Here is a 17,860-nt window from a genome sequence, read left to right on the forward strand (position 1 = left end):
ATAGATAAACAACTTGTCATCTTCTTGTTCCCGGACCCCCCCCCTCGGTGCCACTCTTGCGGACATCATGCTGCTGGTGGTGCGTCATTTCCACCAAAAGCACAGTTGATGGGCAAATAAAAATTGCAGCCTTGTAATGTGAACACCCTGCTGTGAGAAAGCAAGGATTTACTACACTTTGGAAATAAAATGCTACGTTCTTTGGCGAACTTGAAAGAACAATCCTTAAAACACTATAAAGAGACAGTACATACCAATAGAATAACAACTTGTCATCTTTTTGTTCCCGGACCCCCTCCCTCGTTGCCACTCTTGCGGACATCATGCTGCTGGTGGTGCGTCATTTCCATCAAAAGCCCAGTTGATGGGCATATACAAATTACAGTCTTGTAATGTGAACACCCTGCTGTGAGAAAGCAAACATTTACTACACTTTGGAAATAAAATGCTACGTTCTTAGGTGAACTTGAAAGAACAATCTTTAAAACACTATAAAGACACAGTACATACCGATAGAATAACAACTTGTCATCTTCTTGTTCCCGGACCCCCCCCTCGGTGCCACTCTTGCGGACATCATGCTGCTGGTGGTGCGTCATTTCCACCAAAAGCCCAGTTGATGGGCAAATAAAAATTGCAGTCTTGTAAAGTGAACACCCTGCTGTGAGAAAGAAAAGATTTACTACACTTTGGAAATAAAATGCTGCGTTCTTAGGCGCACTTGAAAGAACAATCTTTAAAACACTATAAAGAAACAGTACATACCCATAGAATAACAACTTGTCATCTTCTTGTTCCCGCCCCTCCCCCCTCCTCGTTGCCAATCTTGCGGACATCATGCTGCTGGTGGTGCGTCATTTTCACCAAAAGCCCAGTTGATGGGCAAATAAAAATTGCAGCCTTGTAATGTGAACACCCTGCTGTGAGAAAGCAAACATTTACTACACTTTGGAAATAAAATGCTACGTTCTAAGGCGAACTTGAAAGAACAATCTTTAAAACACTATAAAGAGACAGTACATACCAATAGAATAACAACTTGTCATCTTCTTGAGCCCGGACCCCCCCCTCGTTGCCACTCTTGCGGACATCATGCTGCTGGTGGTGCGACATTTCCAACAAAAGCCCAGTTGATGGGCAAATAAAAATTGCAGCCTTGTGTTGTGAACACCCTGCTGTGAGAAAGCAAAGAGTTACTACACTTTGGAAATAAAATGCTATCTTCTTAGGCGAACTTGAAAGAACAATCTTTAAAACACAATAAAGAGACAGTACATACCAATAGAATAACAACTTGTCATCTTCTTGGACCCGGACCCCCCCCCCTCGTTGCCACTCTTGCGGGCATCATGCTGCTGAGGTGCGTCATTTCCACCAAATGCCCAGTTGATGGGCAAATAAAAATTGCAGCCTTGTAATGTGAACACCCTGCTGTGAGAAAGCAAAGATTTACTACACTTTGGAAATAAAATGCTACGTTCTTAGGCGAACTTGAAAGGAAAATCTTTAAAACACTATAAAGAGACAGTACATACCAATAGAATAACAACTTGTCATCTTCTTGTTGCCGGCCCCACCTCCCCCCCCTTGTTACCACTCTTGCGGACATCATGCTGCTGGTGGTGCGTCATTTCCACCAAAAGCCCAGTTGATGGGCAAATAAAAATTGCAGCCTTGTATTGTGAACACCCTGCTGTGAGAAAGCAAGGATTTACTACACTTTGGAAATAAAATGCTACGTTCTTGGGCGAACTTGAAAGAACAATCTTTAAAACACTATAAAGAGACAGTACATACCAATTGAATAACAACTTGTCATCCTCTTGTTTCCGCCCCCCCCCCCCCCCTCGTTGCAGCTCTTGCGGACAACATGCTGCTGGTGGTGCGTCATTTCCACCAAAGGCCCAGTTGATGGGAAATAAAAATCGCAGCCTTGTCATGTGAACACCCTGCTGTGAGAAAGCAAACATTTACTACACTTTGGAAATAAAATGCTACGTTCTTAGGCGAACTTGAAAGAACAATCTTTAAAACACTATAAAGACTCAGTACATACCGATAGAATAACAACTTGTCATCTTCTTGTTCCCGGACCCCCCCCCTCGGTGCCACTCTTGCGGACATCATGCTGCTGGTGGTGCGTCATTTCCACCAAAAGCCCAGTTGATGGGCAAATAAAAATTGCAGTCTTGTAATGTGAACACCCTGCTGTGAGAAAGAAAAGATTTACTACACTTTGGAAATAAAATGCTGCGTTCTTAGGCGAACTTGAAAGAACAATCTTTAAAACACTATAAAGAGACAGTACATACCAATAGAATAACAACTTGTCATCTTCTTGGACCCGGACCCCCCCCCCCTCGTTGCCACTCTTGCGGGCATCATGCTGCTGTGGTGCGTCATTTCCACCAAATGCCCAGTTGATGGGCAAATAAAAATTGCAGCCTTGTAATGTGAACACCCTGCTGTGAGAAAGCAAAGATTTACTACACTTTGGATATAAAATGCTACGTTCTTAGGCGAACTTGAAAGAAAATTCTTTAAAACACTACAAAGAGACAGTACATACCAATAGAATAACAACTTGTCATCTTCTTCTTCCCGTCCCCCACCCCCTCCCCGCCTTGTTACTCTTGCGGACATCATGCTGCTGGTGGTGCGTCATTTCCACCAAATGCCCAGTTGATGGGAAATAAAAATTGCAGCCTTGTAATGTGAACACCCTGCTGTTAGAAAGCAAACATTTACTACACTTTGGAAATAAAATGCTACGTTCTTAGGCGAACTTGAAAGATCAATCTTTAAAACACTATAAAGAGACAGTACATACCAATAGAATAACAACTTGTCATCTTCTTGATCCCGGACACCCCCCTCGTTGCCACTCTTGCGGACATCATGCTGCTGGTGGTGCGTCATTTCCACCAAAAGCCCAGTTGATGGCCAAATAAAAATTGCAGCCTTGTAATGTGAACACCCTGCTGTGAGAAAGAAAAGATTTACTACACTTTGGAAATAAAATGCTACGTTCTTAGGTGAACTTGAAAGAACAATCTTTAAAACACTATAAAGAGACAGTACATACCAATAGAATAACAACTTGTCATCTTCTTGTTCCCGCCCCCCCGCCCCCCTCGTTGCCACTCTTGCGGACATCATGCTGCTGGTGGTGCGTCATTTCCACCAAAAGCCCAGTTGATGGGCAAATAAAAACTGCAGCCTTGTAATGTGAACACCCTGCTGTGAGAAAGCAAAGATTTACTACACTTTGGAAATAAAATGCTACGTTCTAAGGCGAACTTGAAAGGACAATCTTTAAAACACTATAAACAGACAGTACATAACAATACAATAACAACTTGTCATCTTCTTGATCCCGGACCCCCCCCTCGTTGCCACTCTTGCGGACATCATGCTGCTGGTGGTGCGTCTTTTCCACCAAAAGCCCAGTTGATGGGCAAATAAAAATTGCAGCCTTGTAATGTGAACACCCTGCTGTGAGAAAGCAAGGATTTACTACACTTTGGAAATAAAATGCTACGTTCTTAGGCGAACTTGAAAGAACAATCTTTAAAACACTATAAAGAGACAGTACATACCAATAGAATAACAACTTGTCATCTTCTTGTTCCCGGACCCCCCCCCTCGTTGCCACTCTTGCGGACATCATGCTGCTGGTGGTGCATCATTTCCACCAAAAGCCCAGTTGATGGGCAAATAACAATTGCAGCCTTGTAATGTGAACACCCTGCTGTGAGAAAGCAAAGATTTACTACACTTTGGAAATAAAATGCTACGTTCTTAGGCAAACTTGAAAGAACAATCTTTAAAACACTATAAAGAGACAGTACATACCAATAGAATAACAACTTGTCATCTTCTTGTTGCCGGCCCGCCCTCCCCCCCCTCGTTACCACTCTTGCGGACATGATGCTGCTGGTGGTGCGTCATTTCCACCAAAAGCCCAGTTGATGGGCAAATAAAAATTGCAGCCTTGTATTGTGAACACCCTGCTGTGAAAAAGCGAAGATTTACTACACTTTGGAAATAAAATGCTACGTTCCTAGGCAAACTTGAAAGAACAATCTTTAAAACACTACAAAGAGACAGTACATAGCAATAGAATAACAACTTGTCATCTTCTTGTTTCCGCCCCGCCCCCCCACCCTCGTTGCGGCTCTTGCAGACATCATGCTGCTGGTGGAGCGTCATTTCCACCAAAACCCCAGTTGATGGGCAAATAAAAATTGCAGCCTTGTATTGTGAACACCCTGCTGTGAAAAAGCGAAGATTTACTACACTTTGGAAATAAAATGCTACGTTCCTAGGCAAACTTGAAAGAACAATCTTTAAAACACTACAAAGAGACAGTACATAGCAATAGAATAACAACTTGTCATCTTCTTGTTTCCGCCCCGCCCCCCCCACCCTCGTTGCGGCTCTTGCAGACATCATGCTGCTGGTGGAGCGTCATTTCCACCAAAACCCCAGTTGATGGGCAAATAAAAATTGCAGCCTTGTAATGTGACCACCCTGCTGTGAAAAAGCAAAGGTTTACTACACTTTGGAAATAAAATGCTACGTTCTTTGGCGAACTTGAAAGAACAAACTTTAAAACACTACAAAGAGACAGTACATACCAATAGAATAACAACTTGTCATCCTCTTGTTTCCGCCCCCCCCCCCCTCGTTGCGGCTCTTGCGGACAACATGCTGCTGGTGGTGCGTCATTTCCACCAAAAGCCCAGTTGATGGGAAATAAAAATTGCAGCCTTGTCATGTGAACACCCTGCTGTGAGAAAGCAAACATTTACTACACTTTGGAAATAAAATGCTACGTTCTTAGGCGAACTTGAAAGAACAATCTTTAAAACACTATAAAGACTCAGTACATACCGATAGAATAACAACTTGTCATCTTCTTGTTCCCGGACCCCCCCCTCGGTGCCACTCTTGCGGACATCATGCTGCTGGTGGTGCGTCATTTCCACCAAAAGCCCAGTTGATGGGAAATAAAAATTGCAGCCTTGTCATGTGAACACCCTGCTGTGAGAAAGCAAACATTTACTACACTTTGGAAATAAAATGCTACGTTCTTAGGCGAACTTGAAAGAACAATCTTTAAAACACTATAAAGAGATAGTACATACCAATAGAATAACAACTTGTCATCTTCTTGATCCCGGCCCCCCCCCTCGTTGCCACTCTTGCGGACATCATGCTGCTGGTGGTGCGACATTTCCAACAAAAGCCCAGTTGTTGGGCAAATATAAATTGCAGGTTTGTAATGTGAACACCCTGCTGTGAGAAAGAAAAGATTTACTACACTTTGGAAATAAAATGCTACGTTCTTAGGCGAACTTGAAAGAACATTCTTTAAAACATTATAAAGAGACACTACATAGCAATAGAATAACAACTTGTCATATTCTTGTTCCCGGACCCCCCCCCCCCTCGGTGCCACTCTTGCGGACATCATGCTGCTGGTGGTGCGTCATTTCCACCAAAAGCCCAGTTGATGGGCAAATAAAAATTGCAGCCTTGTAATGTGAACACCCTGCTGTGAGAAAGCAAACATTTACTACACTTTGGAAATAAAATGCTACGTTCTTAGGCGAACTTGAAAAAACAATCTTTAAAACACTATAAAGAGACAATACATACCAATAGAATAAAAACTTGTCATCTTCCTGTTCCCGGACCCCCCCCTCGTTGCCACTCTTGCGGACATCATGCTGCTGGTGGTGCGTCATTTCCACCAAAAGCCCAGTTGATGGGCAAATAAAAATTGCAGCCTTGTAATGTGAACACCCTGCTGTGAGAAAGCAAAGATTTACTACACTTTGGAAATAAAATGCTACGTTCTTAGGTGAACTTGAAAGAACAATCTTTAAAACACTATAAAGGGGCAGTACATACCAATAGAATAACAACTTGTCATCTTCTTGTTCCCGGACCCCCCCCTCGGTGCCACTCTTGCGGACATCATGCTGCTGGTGGTGCGTCATTTCCACCAAAAGCCCAGTTGATGGGCAAATAAAAATTGCAGCCTTGTAATGTGAACACCCTGCTGTGAGAAAGCAAACATTTACTACACTTTGGAAATAAAATGCTACGTTCTTAGGTGAACTTGAAAGAACAATCTTTAAAACACTATAAAGAGACAGTACATACCAATAGAATAACAACTTGTCATCTTCTTGTTCCCGCCCCCCCGCCCCCCTCGTTGCCACTCTTGCGGATATCATGCTGCTGGTGGTGCGTCATTTCCACCAAAAGCCCAGTTGATGGGCAAATAAAAACTGCAGCCTTGTAATGTGAACACCCTGCTTTGAGAAAGCAAAGATTTACTACACTTTGGAAATAAAATGCTACGTTCTAAGGCGAACTTGAAAGGTCAATCTTTAAAACACTATAAACAGACAGTACATAACAATACAATAACAACTTGTCATCTTCTTGTTCCCGGACTCCCCCCTCGTTGCCACTCTTGCGGACATCATGCTGCTGGTGGTGCGTCATTTCCACCAAAAGCCCAGTTGATGGGCAAATAAAAATTGCAGCCTTGTAATGTGAACACCCTGCTGTGAGAAAGCAAAGATTTACTACACTTTGGATATAAAATGCTACGTTCTTAGCCGAACTTGAAAGAACAATCTTTAAAACACTATAAAGAGACAGTACATACCAATAGAATAACAACTTGTCATCTTCTTGTTCCCGGACCCCCCCCTCGTTACCACTCTTGCAGACATCATGCTGCTGGTGGTACGTCATTTCCACCAAAAGCCCAGTTGATGGGCAAATAAAAATTGCTGCCTTGTAATGTGAACAACCTGCTGTGAGAAAGCAAGGATTTACTACACTTTGGAAATAAAATGCTACATTCTTAGGTGAACTTGAAAGAACAATCTTTAAAAAACTAAAAAGAGACAGTACATACCAATAGAATAACAACTTGTCATCTTCTTGTTCGCGGACCCCCCCCCCTCGTTGCCACTCTTGCGGACATAATGCTGCTGGTGGTGCGTCATTTCCACCAAAAGCCCAGTTGATGGGCAAATAAAAATTGTAGCCTTGTAATGTGAACACCCTGCTGTGAGAAAGCAAACATTTACTACACCTTGGAAATAAAATGCTACGTTCTTAGGCGAACTTGAAAGAACAATCTTTAGAACACTATAAAGAGACAGTACATACCAATAGAATAACAACTTGTCATCTTCTTGTTCCCGGACCCCCCCCCTCGTTGCCACTCTTGCGGACATCATGCTGCTGGTGGTGTGTCATTTCCACCAAAAGCCCAGTTGATGGGCAAATAAAAATTGCAGCCTTGTAATGTGAACACCCTGCTGTGAGAAAGCGAAGATTTACTACACTTTGGAAACAAAATGCTACGTTCTTAGGCGAACTTGAAAGAACAATCTTTAAACACTATAAAGAGACAGTACATACCAATAGAATAACAAATTGTCATCTTCTTGTTCCCGCCCCCCCGCCCCCCTCGTTGCCACTCTTGCGGACATCATGCTGCTGGTGGTGCGCCATTTCCACCAAAAGCCCAGTTGATGGGCAAATAAAAATTGCAGCCTTGTAATGTGAACACCCTGCTTTGAGAAAGCAAAGATTTACTACACTTTGGAAATAAAATGCTACGTTCTAAGGCGAACTTGAAAGGACAATCTTTAAAACACTATAAACAGACAGTACATAACAATACAATAACAACTTGTCATCTTCTTGTTCCCGGACTCCCCCCTCGGTGCCACTCTTGCGGACATCATGCTGCTGGTGGTGCGTTATTTCCAACAAAAGCCCAGTTGATGGGCAAATAAAAATTGCAGCCTTGTAATGTGAACACCCTGCTGTGAGAAAGCAAAGGTTTACTACACTTTGGAAATAAAATGCTACGATCTTCGGCGAACTTGAAAGAACAATCTTTAAAACACTATAAAGAGACAGTACATACCAATAGAATAACAACCTGTCATCTTCTTGCTTCCGGATCCCCCCCTCGTTACCTCTCTTGCGGACATCATGCTGCTGGTGGTACGTCATTTCCACCAAAAGCCCAGTTGATGGGCAAATAAATATTGCAGCCTTGTAATGTGAACACCCTGCTGTGAGAAAGCTAACATTTACTACACTTTGGAAATAAAATGCTACGTTCTTAGGCGAACTTGAAAGAACAATCTTTAAAACACTATAAAGAGACAGTACATACCAATAGAATAACATCTTGTCATCTTCTTGTTCCCGGACCCCCCCCCCTCGTTGCCACTCTTGCGGACATCATGCTGCTGGTGGTGCGTCATTTCCACCAAAATCCCAGTTGATGGGCAAATAAAAATTGCAGCCTTGTATTGTGAACACACTGCTGTGAGAAAGCAAAGATTTACTACACTTTGGAAATAAAATTCTACGTTCTTAGGCGAACTTGAAAGAACAATCTTTAAAACACTATAAAGAGACAGTAAATACCAATAGAGTAACAACTTGTCATCTTCTTGTTCCCGGACACCCCTCTCGTTGCCACTCTTGCGGACATCATGCCGCTGGTGGTGCGTCATTTCCATCAAAAGCCCAGTTGATGGGCTAATAAAAATTGCAGCCTTGTAATGTGAACACCCTGCTGTGAGAAAGCAAACATTTACTACACTTTGGAAATAAAATGCTACGTTCTTAGGCGAACTTGAAAGAACAATCTTTAAAACACTATAAAGAGACAGTACATACCAATAGAATAACAACTTGTCATCTTCTTGTTCCCGGACCCCCCCCCTCGATACCACTCTTGCGGACATCATGCTGCTGGTGGTGTGTCATTTCCACCAAAAGCCCAGTTGACGGGCAAATAAAAATTGCAGCCTCGTAACGTGAACACCCTGCTGTGAGAAAGCGAAGATTTACTACACTTTGGAAACAAAATGCTACGTTCTTAGGCGAACTTGAAAGAACAATCTTTAAAACACTCTAAAGAGACAGTACATACCAATAGAATAACAACTTGTCATCTTCTACTTCCCGGACCCCCCCCTTGTTGCCACTCTTGCGGACATCATGCTGCTGGTGGTACGTCATTTCCACCAAAAGGACAGTTGATGGGGAAAGAAAAATTGCAGCCTTGTAATGTGAACACCCTGCTGTGAGAAAGCAAAGATTTACTACACTTTGGAAATAAAATGCTACGTTCCTAGGCGAACATGAAAGAACAATTTTTAAAACACTATAAAGAGACAATACGTACCAATAGAATAACAACTTGTCATCTTCTTGTTCCGGACCCCCCCCTCGTTGCCACTCTTGCGGACATCATGCTGCTGGTGGTGCGTCATTTCCACCAAAAGCCCAGTTAATGGGCAAATTAAAATTGCAGCCTCGTAATGTGAACACCCTGCTGTGAGAAAGCAAAGATTTACTACACTTTGGAAATAAATCACTGTGTTCTTAGGCGAACTTGAAAGAACAATCTTTAAAACACTATAAAGAGACAGTACATACCAATAGAATAACAACTTGTCATTTTCTTGTTCCCGCGCCCCCCCCCCCCCCCCCCCCCCTCGTTGCCACTCTTGCGGACATCATGCTGCTGGTGGAGCGTCATTTCCACCAAAAGCCCAGTTGATGGGCAAATAAAAATTGCAGCCTTGTAATGTGAACTCCCTGCCTTGAGAAAGCAAACATTTACTACACTTTGGAAATAAAATGCTACGTTCTAAGGCGAACTTGAAAGAACGGTCTTTAAAACACTATAGAGAGTCAGTACATACCAATAGAATAACAACTTGTCATCATCTTGTTCCCGCGCCCCCCCCCCCCCCCCTCTCGTTGCCACACTTGCGGACATCATGCTGCTGGTGGAGCGTCATTTCCACCAAAAGCCCAGTTGATGGGCAAATAAAAATTGCAGCCTTGTAATGTGAACACCCTGCTGTGAGAAAGCAAAGATTTACTACACTTTGGAAATAAAATGCTACGTTCCTAGGCGAACTTGAAAGATCAATCTTTCAAACACTATAAAGAGACAGTACATACCAATAGAATAACAACTTGTCATCATCTTGTTCCCGCGCCCCCCCCCCCCCCCCCTCTCGTTGCCACTGTTGCGGACATCATGCTGCTGGTGGAGCGTCATTTCCACCAAAAGCCCAGTTGATGGGCAAGTAAAAATTGCAGCCTTGTAATGTGAACACCCTGCTGTGAGAAAGCAAAGATTTACTACACCTTGGAAATAAAATGCTACGTTCTAAGGCGAACTTGAAAGAACAATCTTTAAAACACTATAAAGAGACAGTACATACCAATAGAAAAACAACAAGTCATTTTCTTGTTCCCGCGCCCCCCCCCCCCCCCCTCGTTGCCACACTTGCGGACATCATGCAGCTGGTGGAGCGTCATTTCCACCATTTCCCATCATTTGATGGGCAAATAAAAATTGCAGCCTTGTGATGTGAACACCCTGCTGTGAGAAAGCAAAGATTTACTACACTTTGGAAATAAAATGCTACGTTCGTAGGTGAACTTGTAAGAACAATCTTTAAAACACTATAAAGAGACAGTACATACCAATAGAATAACAACTGGTCATCTTCTTGATCCCGGACACCCCCTCGTTGCCACTCTTGCGGACATCATGCTGCTGGTGGTGCGTCATTTCCACCAAAAGCCCAGTTGATGGGCAAATAAAAATTGCAGCCTTGTAATGTGAACACCCTGCTGTGAGAAAGCAAAGATTTACTACACTTTGGAAATAAAATGCTACGTTCTTAGGCGAACTTGAAAGAACAATCTTTAAAACACTATAAAGAGACAGTACATACCAATAGAATAACAACTTGTCATTTTCTTGTTCCCGGGCACCCCCACCCCCCCCCCCTCATTGCGGCTCTTGCGGACATCATGCTGCTGGTGGTGCGTCATTTCCACCAAAAGCCCAGTTGATGGGAAATAAAAATTGCAGCCTTGTAATGTGAACACCCTGCTGTGAGAAAGCAAACATTTACTACACTTTGGAAATAAAATGCTACGTTCTTAGGCGAACTTGAAAGAACAGTCTTTAAAACACTATAAAGAGACAGTACATACCAATAGAATAACAATTTGTCATCTTCTTGATTTCGGACCCCCCCCTCATTGCCACTCTTGCGGACATCATGCTGCTGGTGGAGCGACATTTCCAACAAAAGTCCAGTTGATGGGCAAATAAAAATTGCAGCCTTGTAATGTGAACACCCTGCTGTGAGAAAGCAAACATTTACTACACTTTGGAAATAAAATGCTACGTTCTTAGGCGAACTTGAAAGAACATTCTTTAAAACACTATAAAGAGACAATACATAGCAATAGAATAACAACTTGTCATCTTCTTGTTCCCGGAGCCCCCCCTCGGTGCCACACTTGTGGACATCATGCTGCTGGTGGTGCGTCATTTCCACCAAAAGCCCAGTTGATGGGCAAATAAAAATTGCAGCCTTGTAATGTGAACATGCTAGGTTCTTGTAATGTGAATACCCTGCAGTGAGAAAGCAAAGATTTACTACACTTTGGAAATAAAATGCTACGTTCTAAGGCGAACTTGAAAGAACAGTCTTTAAAACACTATAGAGAGACAGTACATACCAATAGAATAACAACTTGTCATCATCTTGTTCCCGCGCCCCCCCCCCCCCTCTCGTTGCCACTCTTGCGGACATCATGCTGCTGGTGGAGCGTCATTTCCACCAAAAGCCCAGTTGATGGGCAAATAAAAATTGCAGCCTTGTAATGTGAACACCCTGCTGTGAGAAAGCAAAGATTTACTAAACTTTGGAAATAAAATGCTACGTTCTAAGGCAAACTTGAGAGAACAGTCTTTAAAACACTATAAAGAGACAGTACATACCAATAGAACAACAACTTCTCATCTTCTTGTTCCCGCCCTCCCCCCCCCCCCCCCCTTCGTTGCCACTCTTGCGGACATCATGCTGCTGGTGGTGCGTCATTTCCACCAAAAGCCCAGTTGATGGGCAAATAAAAATTGCAGCCTTGTAATGTGAACACCCTGCTGTGAGAAAGCAAAGATTTACTACACTTTGGAAATAAAATGCTACGTTCTAAGGAAAACTTGAAAGAACAGTCTTTAAAACACTATAGAGAGACAGTACATACCAATAGAATAACAACTTGTCATCATCTTGTTCCTGCGCCCCCCCCCCCCTCTCGTTGCCACACTTGCGGACATCATGCTGCTGGTGGAGCGTCATTTCCACCAAAAGCCCAGTTGATGGGCAAATAAAAATTGCAGCCTTGTAATGTGATCACCCTGCTGTGAGAAAGCAAAGATTTACTACACTTTGGAAATAAAATGCTAGGTTCTTTGGCGAACTTGAAAGAAAAGTCTTTAAAACACTATAGAGAGACAGTACATACCAATAGAATAACAACTTGTCATCATCTTGTTCCCGCGCCCCCCCCCCCCCCCTCTCGTTGCCACTCTTGCGGACATCATGCTGCTGGTGGAGCGTCATTTCCACCAAAAGACCAGTTGATGGGCAAATAAAAATTGCAGCCATGTAATGTGAACACCCTGCTGTGAGAAAGCAAAGATTTACTAAACTTTGGAAATAAAATGCTACGTTCTAAGGCAAACTTGAGAGAACAGTCTTTTAAACACTATAAAGAGACAGTACATACCAATAGAACAACAACATCTCATCTTCTTGTTCCCGGCCCCCCCCCCCCCCCCCCCCTTTCGTTGCCACTCTTGCGGACATCATGCTGCTGGTGGTGCGTCATTTCCACCAAAAGCCCAGTTGATGGGCAAATAAAAATTGCAGCCTTGTAATGTGAACACCCTGCTGTGAGAAAGCAAAGATTTACTACACTTTGGAAATAAAATGCTACGTTCTAAGGAAAACTTGAAAGAACAGTCTTTGAAACACTATAGAGAGACAGTACATACCAATAGAATAACAAAATGTCATCATCTAGTTCCCGCGCCCCCCCCCTCTCTCGTTGCCACTCTTGCGGACATCATGCTGCTGGTGGAGCGTCATTTCCACCAAGAGCCCAGTTGATGGGCAAATAAAAATTGCAACCTTGTAATGTGAACACCCTGCTGTGAGAAAGCAAAGATTTACTACACTTTGGAAATAAAATCCTAGGTTCTTAGGCGAACTTGAAAGAATAGTCTTTAAAACACTATAGAGAGACAGTACATACCAATAGAATAACAACTTGTCATCATCTTGTTCCTGCGCCCCCCCCCCTCTCGTTGCCACACTTGCGGACATCATGCTGCTGGTGGAGCGTCATTTCCACCAAAAGCCCAGTTGATGGGCAAATAAAAATTGCAGCCTTGTAATGTGAACACCCTGCTGTGAGAAAGCAAAGATTTACTACACTTTGGAAATAAAATGCTACGTTCTTAGGCGAACTTGAAAGAACAATCTTTAAAACACTATAAAGAGACAGTACATACCAATAGAATAACAACTTGTCATTTTCTTGTTCCCACCCCCCCCCCCCTCGTTGCCACTCTTGCGGACATCATGCTGCTGGTGGAGCGTCATTTCCACCAAAAGCCCAGTTGATGGGCAAATAAAAATTGCAGCCTTGTAATGTGAACACCCTGCTGTGAGAAAGCAAAGATTTACTACACTTTGGAAATAAAATGCTACGTTCTAAGGAAAACTTGAAAGAACAGTCTTTAAAACACTATAGAGAGACAGTACATACCAATAGAATAACAAATTGTCATCATCTTGTTCCCGCGCCCCCCCCCCCCCCCCTCTCGTTGCCACTCTTGCGGACCTCATGCTGCTGGTGGAGCGTCATTTCCACCAAAAGCCCAGTTGATGGGCAAATAAAAATTGCAGCCTTGTAATGTGAACACCCTGCTGTGAGAAAGCAAAGATTTACTACACTTTGGAAATAAAATCCTAGGTTCTTAGGCAAACTTGAAAGAAAAGTCTTTAAAACACTATAGAGAGACAGTACATACCAATAGAATAACAACTTGTCATCATCTTGTTCCTGCGCCCCCCCCCCTCTCGTTGCCACACTTGCGGACATCATGCTGCTGGTGGAGCGTTATTTCCACCAAAAGCCCAGTTGATGGGCAAATAAAAATTGCAGCCTTGTAATGTGAACACCCTGCTGTGAGAAAGCAAAGATTTACTACACTTTGGAAATAAAATCCTAGGTTCTTAGGCGAACTTGAAAGAAAAGTCTTTAAAACACTATAGAGAGACAGTACATAGCAATAGAATAACAACTTGTCATCATCTTGTTCCCGCGCCCCCCCCCCCCCTCTCATTGCCACTCTTGCGGACATCATGCTGCTGATGGAGCGTCATTTCCACCAAAAGACCAGTTGATGGGCAAATAAAAATTGCAGCCTTCTAATGTGAACACCCTGCTGTGAGAAAGCAAAGATTTACTACACTTTGGAAATAAAATGCTAGGTTCTTAGGCGAACTTGAAAGAAAAGTCTTTGAAAGACTATAGAGAGACAGTACATACCAATAGAATAACAACTTGTCATCATCTTGTTCCCGAGCCCCCCCCCCCCCCCCCCTCTTGTTGCCACTCTTTTGGACATCATGCTGCTGGTGGAGCATAATTTCCAGCAAAAGCCCAGTTGATGGGCAAATAAAAATTGCAGCCTTGTAATGTGAACACCCTGCTGTGAGAAAGCAAAGATTTACTACACTTTGGAAATAAAATGCTACGTTCTTTGGCGAACTTGAAAGAAAAGTCTTTAAAACACTATAGAGAGACAGTACATACCAATAGAATAACAACTTGTCATCATCTTGTTCCCGCGCCCACCCCCCCCTCTCGTTGCCACTCTTGCGGACATCATGCTGCTGGTGGAGCGTCATTTCCACCAAAAGCCCAGTAGATGGGCAAATAAAAATTGCAGCTTTGTAATGTGAACACCCTGCTGTGAGAAAGCAAAGATTTACTACACTTTGGAAATAAAATGCTAGGTTCTTAGGCGAACTTGAAAGAAAAGTCTTTAAAACACTATAGAGACACAGTACATAGCAATAGAATAACAACTTGTCATCATCTTGTTCCCGCGCCCCCCCCCCCCCACCCCCTCTCGTTGCCACTCTTGCGGACATCATGCTGCTGGTGGAGCGTCATTTCCACCAAAAGCCCAGTTGATGGGCAAATAAAAATTGCAGCCTTGTAATGTGAATACCCTGCTGTGAGAAAGCAAAGATTTACTACACTTTGGAAATAAAATGCTACGTTCTAAGGCGAACTTGAAAGAACAGTCTTTAAAACACTATAGAGAGACAGTACATACCAATAGAATAACAACTTGTCATCATCTTGTTCCCGTGCCCCCCCCCCCCCCCTCTCGTTGCCACTCTTGCGGACATCATGCTGCTGGTGGAGCGTCATTTCCACCAAAAGCCCAGTTGATGGGCAAATAAAAATTGCAGCCTTGTAATGTGAACACCCTGCTGTGAGAAAGCAAAGATTTACTACACTTTGGAAATAAAATGCTAGGTTCTTTGGCGAACTTGAAAGAAAAGTCTTTAAAACACTATCGAGAGACAGTACATACCAATAGAATAACAACTTGTCATCATCTTGTTCCCGCGCCCACCCCCCCCTCTCGTTGCCACTCTTGCGGACATCATGCTGCTGGTGGAGCGTCATTTCCACCAAAGGCCCAGTTCATGGGCAAATAAAAATTGCAGCCTTGTAATGTGAACACCCTTCTGTGAGAAAGCAAAGATTTACTACACTTTGGAAATAAAATGCTACGTTCTAAGGCGAACTTGAAAGAACAGTCTTTAAAACACTATTGATAGACAGTACATACCAATAGAATAACAACTTGTCATCACCTTGTTCCTGCGCCCCCCCCCCTCGTTGCCACACTTGCGGACATCATGCTGCTGGTGGAGCGTCATTTCCACCAAAAGCCCAGTTGATGGGCAAATAAAAATTGCAGCCTTGTAATGTGAACACCCTGCTGTGAGAAAGCAAAGATTTACTACACTTTGGAAATAAAATCCTAGGTTCTTAGGCGAACTTGAAAGAAAAGTCTTTAAAACACTATAGAGAGACAGTACATAGCAATAGAATAACAACTTGTCATCATCTTGTTCCCGCGCCCCCCCCCCCCCCCCCTCTCATTGCCACTCTTGCGGACATCATGCTGCTGGTGGAGCGTCATTTCCACCAAAAGACCAGTTGATGGGCAAATAAAAATTGCAGCCTTCTAATGTGAACACCCTGCTGTGAGAAAGCAAAGATTTACTACACTTTGGAAATAAAATGCTAGGTTCTTAGGCGAACTTGAAAGAAAAGTCTTTGAAAGACTATAGAGAGACAGTACATACCAATAGAATAACAACTTGTTTTCATCTTGTTCCCGCGCCCCCCCCCCCACCCCCTCTCGTTGCCACTCTTGCGGACATCATGCTGCTGGTGGAGCGTCATTTCCACCAAAAGCCCAGTTGATGGGCAAATAAAAATTGCAACCTTGTAATGTGAACATGCTAGGTTCTTGTAATGTGAATACCCTGCAGTGAAAAAGCAAAGATTTACTACACTTTGGAAATAAAATGCTACGTTCTAAGGCGAACTTGAAAGAACAGTCTTTAAAACACTATAGAGAGACAGTACATACCAATAGAATTACAACTTGTCATCATCTTGTTCCCACGCCCCCCCCCCCCTCTCGTTGCCACTCTTGCGGACATCATGCTGCTGGTGGAGCGTCATTTCCACCAAAAGCCCAGTTGATGGGCAAATAAAAATTGCAGCCATGTAATGTGAACACCCTGCTGTGAGAAAGCAAAGATTTACTAAACTTTGGAAATAAAATGCTACGTTCTAAAGCAAACTTGAGAGAACAGTCTTTAAAACACTATAAAGAGGCAGTACATACCAATAGAACAACAACATTTATTCTTCTTGTTCCCGCCCCGCCCCCCCCCTTCGTTGCCACTCTTGCGGACATCATGCTGCTGGTGGTGCGTCATTTCCACCAAAAGCCCAGTTGATGGGCAAATCAAAATTGCAACCTTGTAATGTGAACACCCTGCTGTGAGAAAGCAAAGATTTACTACACTTTGGAAATAAAATGCTACGTTCTAAGGAAAACTTGAAAGAACAGTCTTTAAAACACTATAGAGAGACAGTACATACCAATAGAATAACAAATTGTCATCATCTTGTTCCCGCGCCCCCCCCCCCCCTTCGTTGCCACTCTTGCGGACATCATGCTGCTGGTGGAGCGTCATTTCCACCAAAAGCCCAGTTGATGGGCAAATAAAAATTGCAACCTTGTAATGTGAACACCCTGCTGTGAGAAAGCAAAGATTTACTACACTTTGGAAATAAAATCCTAGGTTCTTAGGCGAACTTGAAAGAAAAGTCTTTAAAACACTATAGAGAGACAGTACATACCAATAGAATAACAACTTGTCATCATCTTGTTCCTGCGCCCCCCCCCTCTCGTTGCCACACTTGCGGACATCATGCTGCTGGTGGAGCGTCATTTCCACCAAAGGCCCAGTTCATGGGCAAATAAAAATTGCAGCCTTGTAATGTGAACACCCTGCTGTGAGAAAGCAAAGATTTACTACACTTTGGATATAAAATGCTACGTTCTAAGGCGAACTTGAAAGAACAGTCTTTAAAACACTATTGATAGACAGTACATACCAATAGAATAACAACTTGTCATCATCTTGTTCCCGCGCCCACCCCCCCCTCTCGTTGCCACTCTTGCGGACATCATGCTGCTGGTGGAGCGTCATTTCCACCAAAGGCCCAGTTCATGGGCAAATAAAAATTGCAGCCTTGTAATGTGAACACCCTGCTGTGAGAAAGCAAAGATTTACTACAC

This window comes from Schistocerca cancellata, unplaced genomic scaffold (assembly GCF_023864275.1).
Source record: "Schistocerca cancellata isolate TAMUIC-IGC-003103 unplaced genomic scaffold, iqSchCanc2.1 HiC_scaffold_1140, whole genome shotgun sequence".
NCBI lineage: Eukaryota > Metazoa > Arthropoda > Insecta > Orthoptera > Acrididae > Schistocerca > Schistocerca cancellata.